At 31.7% G+C, this 12,694-nt stretch overlaps 1 protein-coding gene across 1 annotated transcript in view; it reads left to right on the top strand.

Annotated features, from left to right (window-relative positions):
• Positions 1-1,993: 1,993 nt before the first annotated feature.
• The window catches only part of LOC123697127 (neuroglobin-like), a 95,584-nt gene continuing 84,883 nt past the window's right edge, over positions 1,994-12,694 (top strand). The window contains exon 1 of the mRNA XM_045643543.1: positions 1,994-2,088. The gene's annotated coding sequence lies outside the window, so the exon portion shown is untranslated. The remainder of the gene's footprint in view (positions 2,089-12,694) is intronic.

A 12,694-nucleotide genomic window follows, 5' to 3' on the forward strand; every position in this document is an offset into this window, starting at 1 on the left:
TAAATAAGTAATTTATCAATGAATTTAAATAAAATAAATATTAATTTTACTTCATCTAACAGAGCTGCAAATGTTTTTGTAAATCCTTTGATATCTCAGAAGTGTGTATTTGCTGGTTGGTTCCTTTTTGCTTAAATACGGACATATAGCCTATAGCTTTCCTCGATAAATGTGCTATTTAACACTGAAAGAATTTTTCAAACTGGACCAGTAGTTCCTGAGATTAGCGCGTTCAAACAAACAAACTCTTCATCTATATAATATTAGTAAAGATTATATCACTAAATAACCAGAATGCGTGCGTTAACATAGCAATGTGTATGAAATGATAGGATTGCTTGGATTGCTTGTATTGTACTTAATATTGTTTCAATCGGCATACATTTTGATTAAAGCTAACTTGAAACTCGAATACCCAAGTGGGTCATAGAGACGTATTTCTGTTTTAGTTTAATCAAGCTTACTTTGTTCTAGAATCTAGATATAATTTTTATCAAATTATTAAATTGTTGTGTACCCGCTTCCATATTTCATCGATGAATATTTATGTGAAGTTGTCATGCACAAAATGAACCTGTAAGAATATTGGAGAGGAATCATCAATCAATACTGTTTTTTATTTCAGAAATGTTAAGTTTGAGTTCGAGCCCTATTTCTGGTGTATAACGGCGAATCATTAGAGCGGTGGTGCTAGATTTTAATATTATACAGGGAGGAAACTTGTTTCGATCTGCCAGAATTCCTAAAGCTTCAAAATACTTACTTATATTTGATAAAACAAAATCGATCAATGAAATAGATGTGAAATACATTTACCCTATAAGCCCCATAGCTTACAAAACAGTAGTAACTTTATCAAGGTCGTATTTTGGCATAAAAAGGTAAACTTCTTATTACATTATAGTAAGAAAACCTGGGAAATAGCTGACTTGACATTTAAAACAAGAACTTTGATTGAGCTTTCCGTATACGTCATCATTAAACGCGAAAGAGATAGGTGCGGAAAATGTGCTGGGAAAACGGGATGGAAACGCGGTCAAAGATTATGCGGTGGGGCGGTAAAACAGACGCGGCAAATAGTAAAATATATAGGGAAATATATTAAGTGTATTGTGTATGTATTTACTATTTATTTATTATAAAGAATAGTTTTAAGGCTAAATAATTTTTTACTTTTTCAAAGACCACGACGATGAAACGACATTCATGACTGAATTTTTGATCATTTTTTTATTTTAAAATTTTCGATATTAACGTACATTACGTAATACAAGTTTTATTTGTAAATGAAACTAAAGGCTACTCATAAATCATAATATACATAGTATCATTGTACAAAAATAGGTACTACTCTTTTTATCTATTTTGAAAACGTTAGGTATGCCCCACGCAGATTCGATGCATCCGCGACCATCTTCATTGAAAGATTTTGTTTATTTTCAACGTTCATAATATTTTATAACCTACGTCATATATCTCGCGGTATGTTTATTTACATAAGATCATAATGGATTACGCTTTCACACGTGGCCTTAAAATTATTACGATCTTGTCTTAATTTATTTTGAAATGGGTTAATTATAGTGTTGGGAGTATTTCTGACTGAAGCGGTTCTGATTGTGATACTATTTATAATAAATTCGGGAAATTAATCATAAATTATAAATGTTTTACGTAAATTAACAGAATGCTTCATTTCTGTTCTATTTTACATTTCACAATATTGTAAACTGCTTCTGTGCATAATACTTAGTGAAATTACGGTAAACTATTTTTTTTATTACTCTTATAAAATCCAAATTTTCAATCATGTAATTCTCTACTTCAATTTGACATATATCATGTAAAACAGACGCTCTACGTATTAAGGATTTTCTTATAAATTAGCTGAATTTTTCGCTCTTACTGAAAAGATAAACGATTGAACTACCGCGTCTATAATTTCAGTTTCAGTCGCATAATCTTTGCAGCTCCTAGTCTCCAGGCCAGTGAGGGCCGACCCGTCAGTCGTCGCGATCGTGCGCTACAACTCGATACGAACTCGATGCTAACTCGATAGTAACAAGTGAAGTGTGTGTCGTAGTAGGGGTGAGTCCATTTGTTTTGATGAAACATGCGTGTTTGTTTGCTACGTACCTCCGTACAAGCTTTTATGTGAATAGTGAGGTTGGGGTTTTAATTTTAATTCGCTTGGTTTAAAACTTTTTGCATTTTTCTTTTAATATTCTTTAGAATTTAAAGTATTACTAGTGGAAATGTAGATTATTATTTAGTAGATTGTTATTTTATGCAAAACTATATTATTAAAACTCATGTCTCTACCTCCACCTTGTTACTGATTTTGGAAATACTTCCATACATTCATTTATTTCTATTCCTTATCCACAAACAAGACTAATAAAAACTATAGAAATCATTAAAGTACTACGCAAAAACTCCAAAGTCGTTCGACCGATTAGATTTTACTGTGTTTTCTTTTCCTCTATAAATGGATTGCTTCGGAAAATAGAGCCATAGAAAAGGATAATTTAAAATCAATTATCGGTATTAAGGTCAAAGTAAAATGTTTAGTTTTGCTGTTTTCATATTGAAATAGATAAAGGACAGTTTAGTAACTATAGTACTACTAGTTTACCGACCGCGGCTTCGCCCGCTTTCACTAAAACGATTTGAGATTTAAACTATCCTATCTCTCAAGTTCGATCGAACTGCACATGGTGTGCAAATTTTATTATAATCGGTGAAGTGGTTTAGGAGTGCATTGAGAACAAACATTGTGACACGAGATTTATATATGTTACCGGAAATGTATGAAATCAAGGAATTGTATACAATTCCTAGGAAATGTGTACAATTCCGATACCATTTAGGAAATGTATAAAATATTGTTTAAAAAACTATTTAATGCATGCATATCCTAGGAAATATATAATCTTCCTAGGAATTGTATACAATTCCAATATCGTATTAGGAAATGTGTAAAGTAAATGCTTTCTGTAATAAAACACGTTGTTATTTTTTTTTTATTATAGCTCTTATTGATACAATCGAGTAACAGTCATACCGTAAAATTGTAATAATGTTCATATTATTATCTTACTAATTAACATTTTAAAAATCAACTATCTAACTTTTAAGGTAAATATCACAAAATCAACTTATACCTATTTATTCTTATAAAATCAAATTTTCATTTGGTAAGTAATCAATCCCCTCGTCCCGCTGTCCCCGCGTATATTTGGCGCAGTCGAATTGTATAATCCGCCGTATTACATTACGGCTAGCTGTTTTAACATGCCGAAAGTTCGTCTTTTTCCAAAATTCTACAAAAAGACGGTCGCGAGCCGACGGAGCCCCACTTCGTGGGGCTCCTATTTCTGTGTTGTTTTAAAAAACACGAACCTAACCTAACCCATCCCCTTATCCAAACCAAAAATTTTTGATTACGAATTATCGGCATAGTTACTATAGCTACAAAATGCCGACCATTTGTAAACGGCCAGGTTATATACAATTTACCTGCGACATATCAATATCTTAAATGTTTTACATTTCCGATAGCTATTTAGGAAATGTATAGATTTCCTAGGAAATGTGTATAAAATAATTTATTTCACACATTTCCGAGCGATTTTAGGAATTCTATACATTTCCTAGGAATTGTATACAATGACGGATTACATACATTTCCGGTAACATATTTAAATAATATTAAGATAATTACGCAAAATACCAAGTATAGTCTCGTCATAATTGTCTTTTCATGAAAATTTTAGTAATGATACATACGTCGTTGGATTCTTTATAAAATATGTACCTACTAATTGATTTATTTAATACTTAATTGCCAACAAAGTAGGTACAGAACTACTTGAAAGGTAAGAAAAAATAAACTCTTGTTTACTTAAACTTACTAGTCGTGCCCCACGGTTTTACCCGCATTGCTCCGCTCCTATTGGTCTTAGTCTGATGGTATATAGCCTTCCTGGATAAATGAACTATCTAACAGTGAAATAATTTATCATATTGGTCGCTTTTGTTTCTCAGATTAGCGCGTTCAAGCAAGCAAACAAACAAAAAACTCTTCAGCTTTAGAATATTAGTATGAATTATCAGATATTACTCATACTCATACTGTCCTCTATTATTTCATTCTAAATCTTAAACAGCACAATATACTTAAACAGTATATCTTTAGAAGAAGGCAACCTTAAATGGTTTTTAGTTTTTCCTTTATTAGCAAGAGCAGTATTTAAAAGTATTTTACTGCAATGAAAGAAGGTTTAAACAATTAGTGTAATGTTTTTGTTGGATTTTTTCACTGTCTGTAAATTCAAGGCTCTTGTAAAGTAGCAATTGGTTATGACAGTTTACGTGTGGAAAATTCTCGAAGTGTTTATTGTTTTATTTGTGTATTGTGACGAAGTAATGTCAAGGCTGTAAGTTTATAAAGTGATAAAGGATTATAAAGTGTCTTAATATTGAATAACTCTACACTTTTAAGTGTACGCGATAACACAATTTAAATCGGCTTTAACTATGGAATAAGAAATGGTTAGTTTAAAAAAGATAACAATAATTAAGGGCCGATTTTTCAATCCTTGGATAAAACTTACCCGTCCAATAAAGTTACACGATAATATTAAAATGTCACCTGTAAACTGTCAAATACTAGCAATTAGAATACATTTCATAAATGGTAGTTTAATACGTTATTCTACGAATAAGTTTTAACCAAGGATTGAAAAATCAGCCCTAAGAGAGCAACAATCTTAATACATAGATCAAAGTATTAAACTCAGCATGTTTTTTCGCATAGAAATGTTTACTTCGGTAAAATTACTTTTGTTTACATTGTACTCTATTGTATTTGTACCTATATTCATAAATATCAATTTTTTTATTTAAATTTTTGTTCACAGTAAACAGTATTTAAATTCGTTCACAATAACACTCAATTCATAAGAAAACATGGAGATGTTACGAAATATGAATAGAATCATAATTTACTGCATATTTAAAACGTAAAAGAGTTTCTTGTCGGTTCTTCTCCATAGATACTGCTTTCCAAATCGGTGGTAAATGTTAAAAATATGTATTGACGATTCGAAAGTGCTTCTAAAAGAAGTCTTATTGAATAAATAAATGTTTCAGTTTGAGTTTGATAACAATTTTTCAATTCTTACATATTTTGACCCCAACAAAATGACTTGTAAAAGAAATATAATACAAATCTGAAGAAACAGAACGTGTTTGTGGCAACATCCCCTGGGAACTGAAGCTTCGTGACCTCTGTGTTTCGTTATAACATAAATTATACATTATACATATATGTAAATATTTTATTCAATTTTTACTTTATTCGATGTTCTTTGTCATGTGGCTGAGTAATCGAATTTTGTGATAGCGTAAATATAAAATACACGCAATATTCTATATCTGTTTTAGTAAATTTACATTGTTTTGGAAGTAAATAATATGTATCTTGAATTTCAAATAGGTAATATTTGATATTGATGTGGATTCGATTTGGTTTATATAGGTTGTTTATTTAAATTTCTTAGACATATTGTAGATGTGGGTTTAAAGGCTTGATATAGAGCATGTCCCCAATTCATATTTGATTAAGTTTGTTGATTAATGTAATATTGAAATCGTGTGATATATATATATATAATATATATGTATATTTATTACTAAAGTACTGTCACAGGTTGGCTATAAGTACCTTCATATTTTCAAAGGGTATTTAATAATCACGACAATAAAGAAGATGTATTTAACAATGAAAGTGAAATGAGAGTAAGATTACCACACTATATTTTGCTCCTGGCTTCGCTCGCGTACACTCGAGTAAAAGTTTTTACTCGAAAATGATAGTAAGTTTTATTTTATCATTAAAAATTATTATCTGAATATTTAATTAATGCTAAATGTTAAGATCTATAAACTCTAGCCGTTGTATAATGAAATAAAAAATAAATTGATCCAGAACCAATAAATTGTGCTCGTAAAATCTATATGTAAAGATTCGGTAGCGACGTGTTAGGGATATAGAGGTGTCTCTCGCAATTGGTTGGATTTATTGTTTATTTATTACCCTATTAGAAAGGTCGTGTTTTTTGTGAAAAGTGAAACTGTTGTTCAAGTCAAACCTAAACAATTACTTGTGAAATAGATCTATTTTAAAAGGTGTTTTGAGTCGTCAAAACATGATTTTATACTTACACTAGCTGTTCCCCGCAGTTTCTCCCGCATTGCTCCGCTCCTGTTAGTCTTGGCGTGATGATAATTATATAGGTAGCCTATAATAGCCTTCCTCGATAAATGGGCTATCTAACACCGAAAGAATTTTTCAAATCGGACGGTTCCTGAGATTAGCGCGTTCAAACAAACAAACAAACTCTTCAGCTTTATAATATTAGCATCTAGATTAATCATACCACGGTTTGGACACTTTACAGGACACTGCACTGTCTGTTATTGCTGTTTTCAAATAATGTGCTTTTCATTAATTTTTCATACATAATACTAATAGTTTTCTGGTACTTCTGGTTAGCTGTATGAAATCAATATATTATAAATTTTGGGTATGTCAAAATGATGAATACAAGGGTACATACATAATTCAGAGTTTTACCCTAACTTCTTCGAAACGGCTCTATCGATTTTTATGAAATATTGTTCTGAGAATTAGTCGTAAAGTATTTTTTATTCCCCTAAGTGATAAGGGTAAGACAGAACAACGTATGCCGTTATTAGATATAATTTATTTGTTTCGGTTCCGAGCGATAAACCTGGTTTATTCATACACATTAATTATACAATTTACAGGTTGTAGGTATACATAGATAGTATAAAACAAATTCGCTGTAGGTGTCTGTCTGTCGCGTCCCTATGTATGCTTAGATCTTTAAAACTACGCAATGAATTTTGATAGAGTGGTTGTTAGCAAAGGTTTTAGTAGGTATACAATAATTTGTTAAGTTTTCTACAAAGTAGGCGAAGCCGCGTGTAGAGCTAGTAATAAATAAAGATATGAAGTATTATTTTGTTTATTTTAGTATATTTTAACTTATAATATTTAGTTTATTTTTAACCGACTTCAAAAAAAAGGAGGAGGTTATCAATTCGGCCGGTATATTTTTTTTTTTTTTTTTATGTATGTACACCGATTACTCCGAGGTTTCTGAACCGATTTACGTGATTCTTTTTTTGTTCGATGCGGGATGGTGTCGAATTGGTCCCATAAAAATTTTATTCGGATAGGCCCAGTAGTTTTTATTTTATGAGCATTTTTGTCTGTAGGTATTTGTAAATTTTGCAAGTGCAAGTTTGAAGTCGGTTGTTTTTAACGCAGTTATCACTTGTAGTTATATCTTGTTAGATGCTAACTAAGTTTGGTACAATTTTTTTTTCTTTTTTGATGAGTATCATCAAAATCCTTTATTGTCAGTAACAATTATACCTTTTTAAATATATATTTCATCCCCAATAGAACAAAGGCTCATAACATTAAGGGCGTAATGTTTTCATTGTCCGAAAAACGCCTAAAGGTCGACAATGAATTTAATAAATGTTCGGATATTTGCCTAAATAGGTAATGTTATCATAAAATACTGCTCTTATACAATCTTATAAATGTGAAGCTTTTATATAATTCAGAAATAAATTAATAAAAAAATGACATATTTTAAACTGAAATAATGAACTTACACCGTTATCAATATTTTGCGTAGTTAGCTGCTTTTAGGTATTCTGTGACCACCTTCTTCTTCTCCTTTCTTTCTCAGCCCGGTTGAACCCAAAGTTTAATATAGGCCTCTTCATGGGCACGCCATTCTTTTCTATTCTTCACCACCCGCATCCATTTTCTTCCCAAGATCTCTATCGTCAGCCTAGCTAGCAGGCTGACGTCCAACATTTCTTCGCCCGCTCCAAGGACGCCATTCCAAGATTCCAAGGTCTATCTCTGTGACTAAAGTAACTATTTAATTATAGCCACAAATATTGGAATTACGCCAGTTATTATTCCTTCCTTCCTATTAAAAACTCTATTTATAATATCATAAGATGAATATTAATATATTAATCTTAATCTAATGATATTTGTAATCAGTAATGTTAAATTTATTTTGATTTAGTTTAGCAATTGTACCTAAATTAAGGTAGGTAGGTAATAATAAGTAACAATAATAGGTTTTATTCTCGGTAGTAAATTAATTAAATACAAGTATATTGCATATTCCGGCTCACTCCATGCAATCTAATCCTTCCACGTATCAGCTAAATCCTTCTAAATAATTAATCAATTTAATATTCCTCACGGATAAAACCATTATAGAGATGCAAGCTTGGCTTTTAATTCAATTAGTATTCCTTTCAGAGTTGCTAACTGGATTACACGTCCAGCTCCCGGACTATAATCTCAAAGCAGTATTATTTCTGGCGTGGAAAAATGACAGCGCTATACAGGGTTACTTGTAAAACACCAGCAACCTCGCAGGACAAGATAGCTAACATCACAAGTAACAACATTTGTTCTACGACTATTGGCATAACGTAATAAATTATTATTGAATGATTTTTTAAGCTTATAGTGTACTCTCCTAACATATTTTGTAATAGTTCTATTCATTACCGAATTAGGACGACGCGACACCCGCGCACTCTTCTTCCCCCTCTCGTTCGCTTCTTGTTTACGTAATTTTTGGGATGCGCATAGAGTTTATAACATTCAAACGGAAAATTAAATGAATATTTATTTTTGTATGAAAATAAAATCTAACAAATTATCAAAAGTCATAGAACAAATGTTGTTACTTATGATGTTCGCTATCATGTCCTGCGAGGTTTCTGGTGTTTTACAAGTAACCCTGTAATGTATAGGTTGTGTAGCGCCATCTCTTTCCCACACTGGAAATAAAACTGCTAATGTATCCACGGACTAATCTTAATATTGAGTTACTAGCTGTACCTGCGGTTTTATCCGCATTGCTCCGTTCCTGTTGGTATTAGCGTGATGATATAGCCATAGCCTTCCTCGATAAATGGGCTATCTAACACCGAAATAATTTTTCAAATCGGACCAGTAGTTCCTGAGATTAGCGCATTCAAACAAACTCTTCAGCCTTACAATATTAGTTTAAATAGATAAATGTATAATGCGATTTCTTTGAAAGTATTGCATGTCAGAGTAAAGCTATTTTCTCGGTAGAAGCTTGAAGTGGATATAGTTTAGTTGGTTCTCTATGGATTCTGTGGAAATTCATTATGAATTATTGTTTGTTTGAGTTCCGATAAAATCAAATTACTAATACTGATATTATAAAACTGAAGTTTGTTAGATTGTAGGAACTGATCTCAGGGTCTCATATGTTTACCCAAGTTTAAAGGCCTTATATCACAGATCAACTAATAGAAAAGCGACATCATTGGCCAAATGTTGTAAATTACTCAGTAAATTTTGTTAGGAAAAACCATGGAAAAAACAAGTTTGTTTCTTAACCTATTAAAAAATTAGGACCAAAGAGTCATCTCATACGTATTCATTAGATTTGACTGACCGGTTGGCTTGGTTGGTAGTGGCCCTGCCTTCCTAGACAGAGGTCGTGGGTTCGATTCCCACCCGGGGCAAATATTTGTGTGATGAACATAGATGTTTGCTCTGTGTCTGGGTGTTATTTATCTATATAAGTATTTATTTAAAATTGTATATGTTTATTATTTATTATATTTTATTATTTATATATGTATGTTTATCAGCCATCTGGTTTCCATAACACTAAGCGAAAGCTTAGTATGGGATCAGATCGTGCCGTGTGTGAAAATTGTCCTGAAATATTTATTTATTTATTTATCTACATTTATTTTTATTGATTAAAGATTAACAGTTACGTTTGTATACAATATCGTTCAGTACCTATTATTTCATACAATTCAATTCCAAGCAATTAGTCAACAATTTTAAATTACAAAAGAGAAGAAGCAATTTTATCGCGAAACGATCTATCGAGAAGTACCGTCTCTATATAAATGAAACGAAGAAAACTCAGAAATAACACGACTTGCTTCTAGAAATTACGTACTCCTATTTCTTAGCTTTAGTTTGCTTTTCCATTTTATTGCATTTTAAACTTATTATAGAACTAGTTTTCCGCCCGCGTTTTCTCCCCTGGGTTTTCCGGGATAAAACCTATACTGGGTGTAAATCCAAGTTATCCTCTATATGTGTGCCAAAGGAGAATGGCAAACTCCCATAGGACTCTGGGCCTGATCGTTACACTGATGATTTATGGGTGATTAAATAGATAAAAATATACAGACTCTATGAATATAATAATTATAGATCTTTTCTATGGGATAGCAGAGATATTGGGATATTGATTAAGATCAATTTTGAATATAACGTTACTAAGGCCCTTCTGCCATTAGGTACGATACTTCTAGAATACGATACTCGCGTAGAATACTACTTAGATATTTGCTGGCTACCCGATGCTCGCATATTATGCGACTAAATTCATCATTATTGTGCCTCGTTTTTGTGGACCGACGTTATAATAATAATAATTCATTTATTTATTGCAACAACAGTTACGTCGTTATGTCGAGCAATCAGCAATTCCAGTGACGAAGAAGCTCTTGCAGTTTTTCTTTTTTATAGAAATAGAAGACGCCAACGTAAGAGTAAGAAGTACTGGATTCATCCATATATTGAAAGAAACATAAATTGTAGAGTTTTTGTAGCCGAACGAGAACTACAACATGATGATTAGATATTTTTATCTTTCTAACGAAAAGATACGCGCGAGAGTCGAGACGCGATGCAAAAGCGACCAACACGGTGAGTAGTGCTATACTAGTCGCGGACGTGTAGGATACCAGTAGCGTAGTGTGCGAGCCTACATAAAAATGTATGTGAGATACTCCGCGGCGACTAGTCTCCGAGACTTGCAGGATACTTGAATCGCCTATGCGTATCGTAATGGGAGAAGGGCCTAAAACTTCACTCAAATGTCAAACAACAAACATAAACAAATCACTCATAACTGACACTATTATGATTAATAATTTGACATTTTATTAATGGCCAGCCTAAGAGCAATTAACCTATAGAGTACTTGTATCGAGCGTATACAATTTACATATATTTGTTTCTCTCTATCTAAAGAAAACGTCGTATGAAAGAATGAGACAGCTATAGACAACAAGCTACGTTTCAACATAGTCATGGCACCATTTTTACTATAGGTACGTATTTAGATAGATAGAAGGTGATAGTGAGGGGATGTGCTTCAATCGATAAAATCGTGAATTTATTTTGCATTTACGGTTTCGTGAAATAATAAATAATAAAAAAACAAAACTTATAATTAATTTCAGTTGAATACATTATTTGTTTAATCCTACGTATATAATAAATGCGAAATTATGTGAGAAGGGATGTTACTCTTTCACTGCGGAACCGATTACAATGAAATTTTGTACATACACACATAGGTTAGGTTTTATCCCGGAAATCCCACGTGAACGGGAACTGTGCAGGATTTTCTTTAAAAACGCGGGCGGAAAGTTAGTACATTATAAAAGAAATTTTAAAACTTGAAATGTAATTTAAAATAAAGAAGGAAATGATGATAAAGTTAAAGGAGTGAGGAGAAAGGCACAGTCAGCATGAAGGAATCATGCAGCATTTTAACAAGTTAATAAAAGGACAGTCTTAATGAAAACATTTTCCTAACATCCTACTAATAAATCGAAAGTTTGTGAGGATGGATGTTTGTTACTCTTTCACGCGAATACTACTAAACCGATTACAATGAAATTTGGAAAAATTACTTTTGATCCCGTAAATCCAACAGGAATGGGAACTATGCGGGTTTTTCTTTGAAAACGCATGTATATTAAGTATGTATTTCAATAGTAGTTTCTCATCTATGAGAACTATCATTTAATCAACCGTTTAATTTTCACATAGTTACACATTTAAAGTAGGTAACTTATGTGTAAAAAATTTCAAAATAAAAATTCACTCTCTTTAATCAAATGTATTTATTATCTACAGGAACAAAAAAAAAACGTAAGCGTAAGATTGCACAATTCTTCTAGAGTATCCATCTTGATAACACGTAGGCTCGAAATGCAGTGAACACAATATTGCAAATTGTGGCGGCGTCCAATCAACTCATGTCTCACGTTTTATACCCATTTTTTATTTAGCTCTGGAAATCTAAAACAAAATGAATTTATTAATAATCTGAAAGAGAAATTAATAAACAACAAACGAAAACTAAAACACATAGGGCAAATAAAACAACCACGTGGTATGTTTTATTTTCCTGCGGTAAAAAATTTACATCTATTATTTGCAACAACAACTACATATAAATCTGATTTATGAAACAAAATAAATAAATCAACGTTAATATGAAATAGATTTTTTGTCATAAATCGATAATATACGCTAGATGTGTTACAACACTACGGTGGTAAACAAAATGCCAAACGTGATATTATTGTGACGTTTTTTAAAAATTATTTCATTATTTTATATTCCACAACCCCATAAAGTGGGTAAATGTTACAGTTACAACATAAAATTACAAAAAAGCGCTTGATAAAACCTTCAAATAGGTTTAAAACATAAATATTTATCAATTTGCTGAAAATCACTTACCGATGGAAAGATATT

This window comes from Colias croceus, chromosome 14 (genome assembly GCF_905220415.1).
Source record: "Colias croceus chromosome 14, ilColCroc2.1".
In the NCBI taxonomy this organism is placed as follows: Eukaryota; Metazoa; Arthropoda; class Insecta; order Lepidoptera; family Pieridae; genus Colias; species Colias croceus.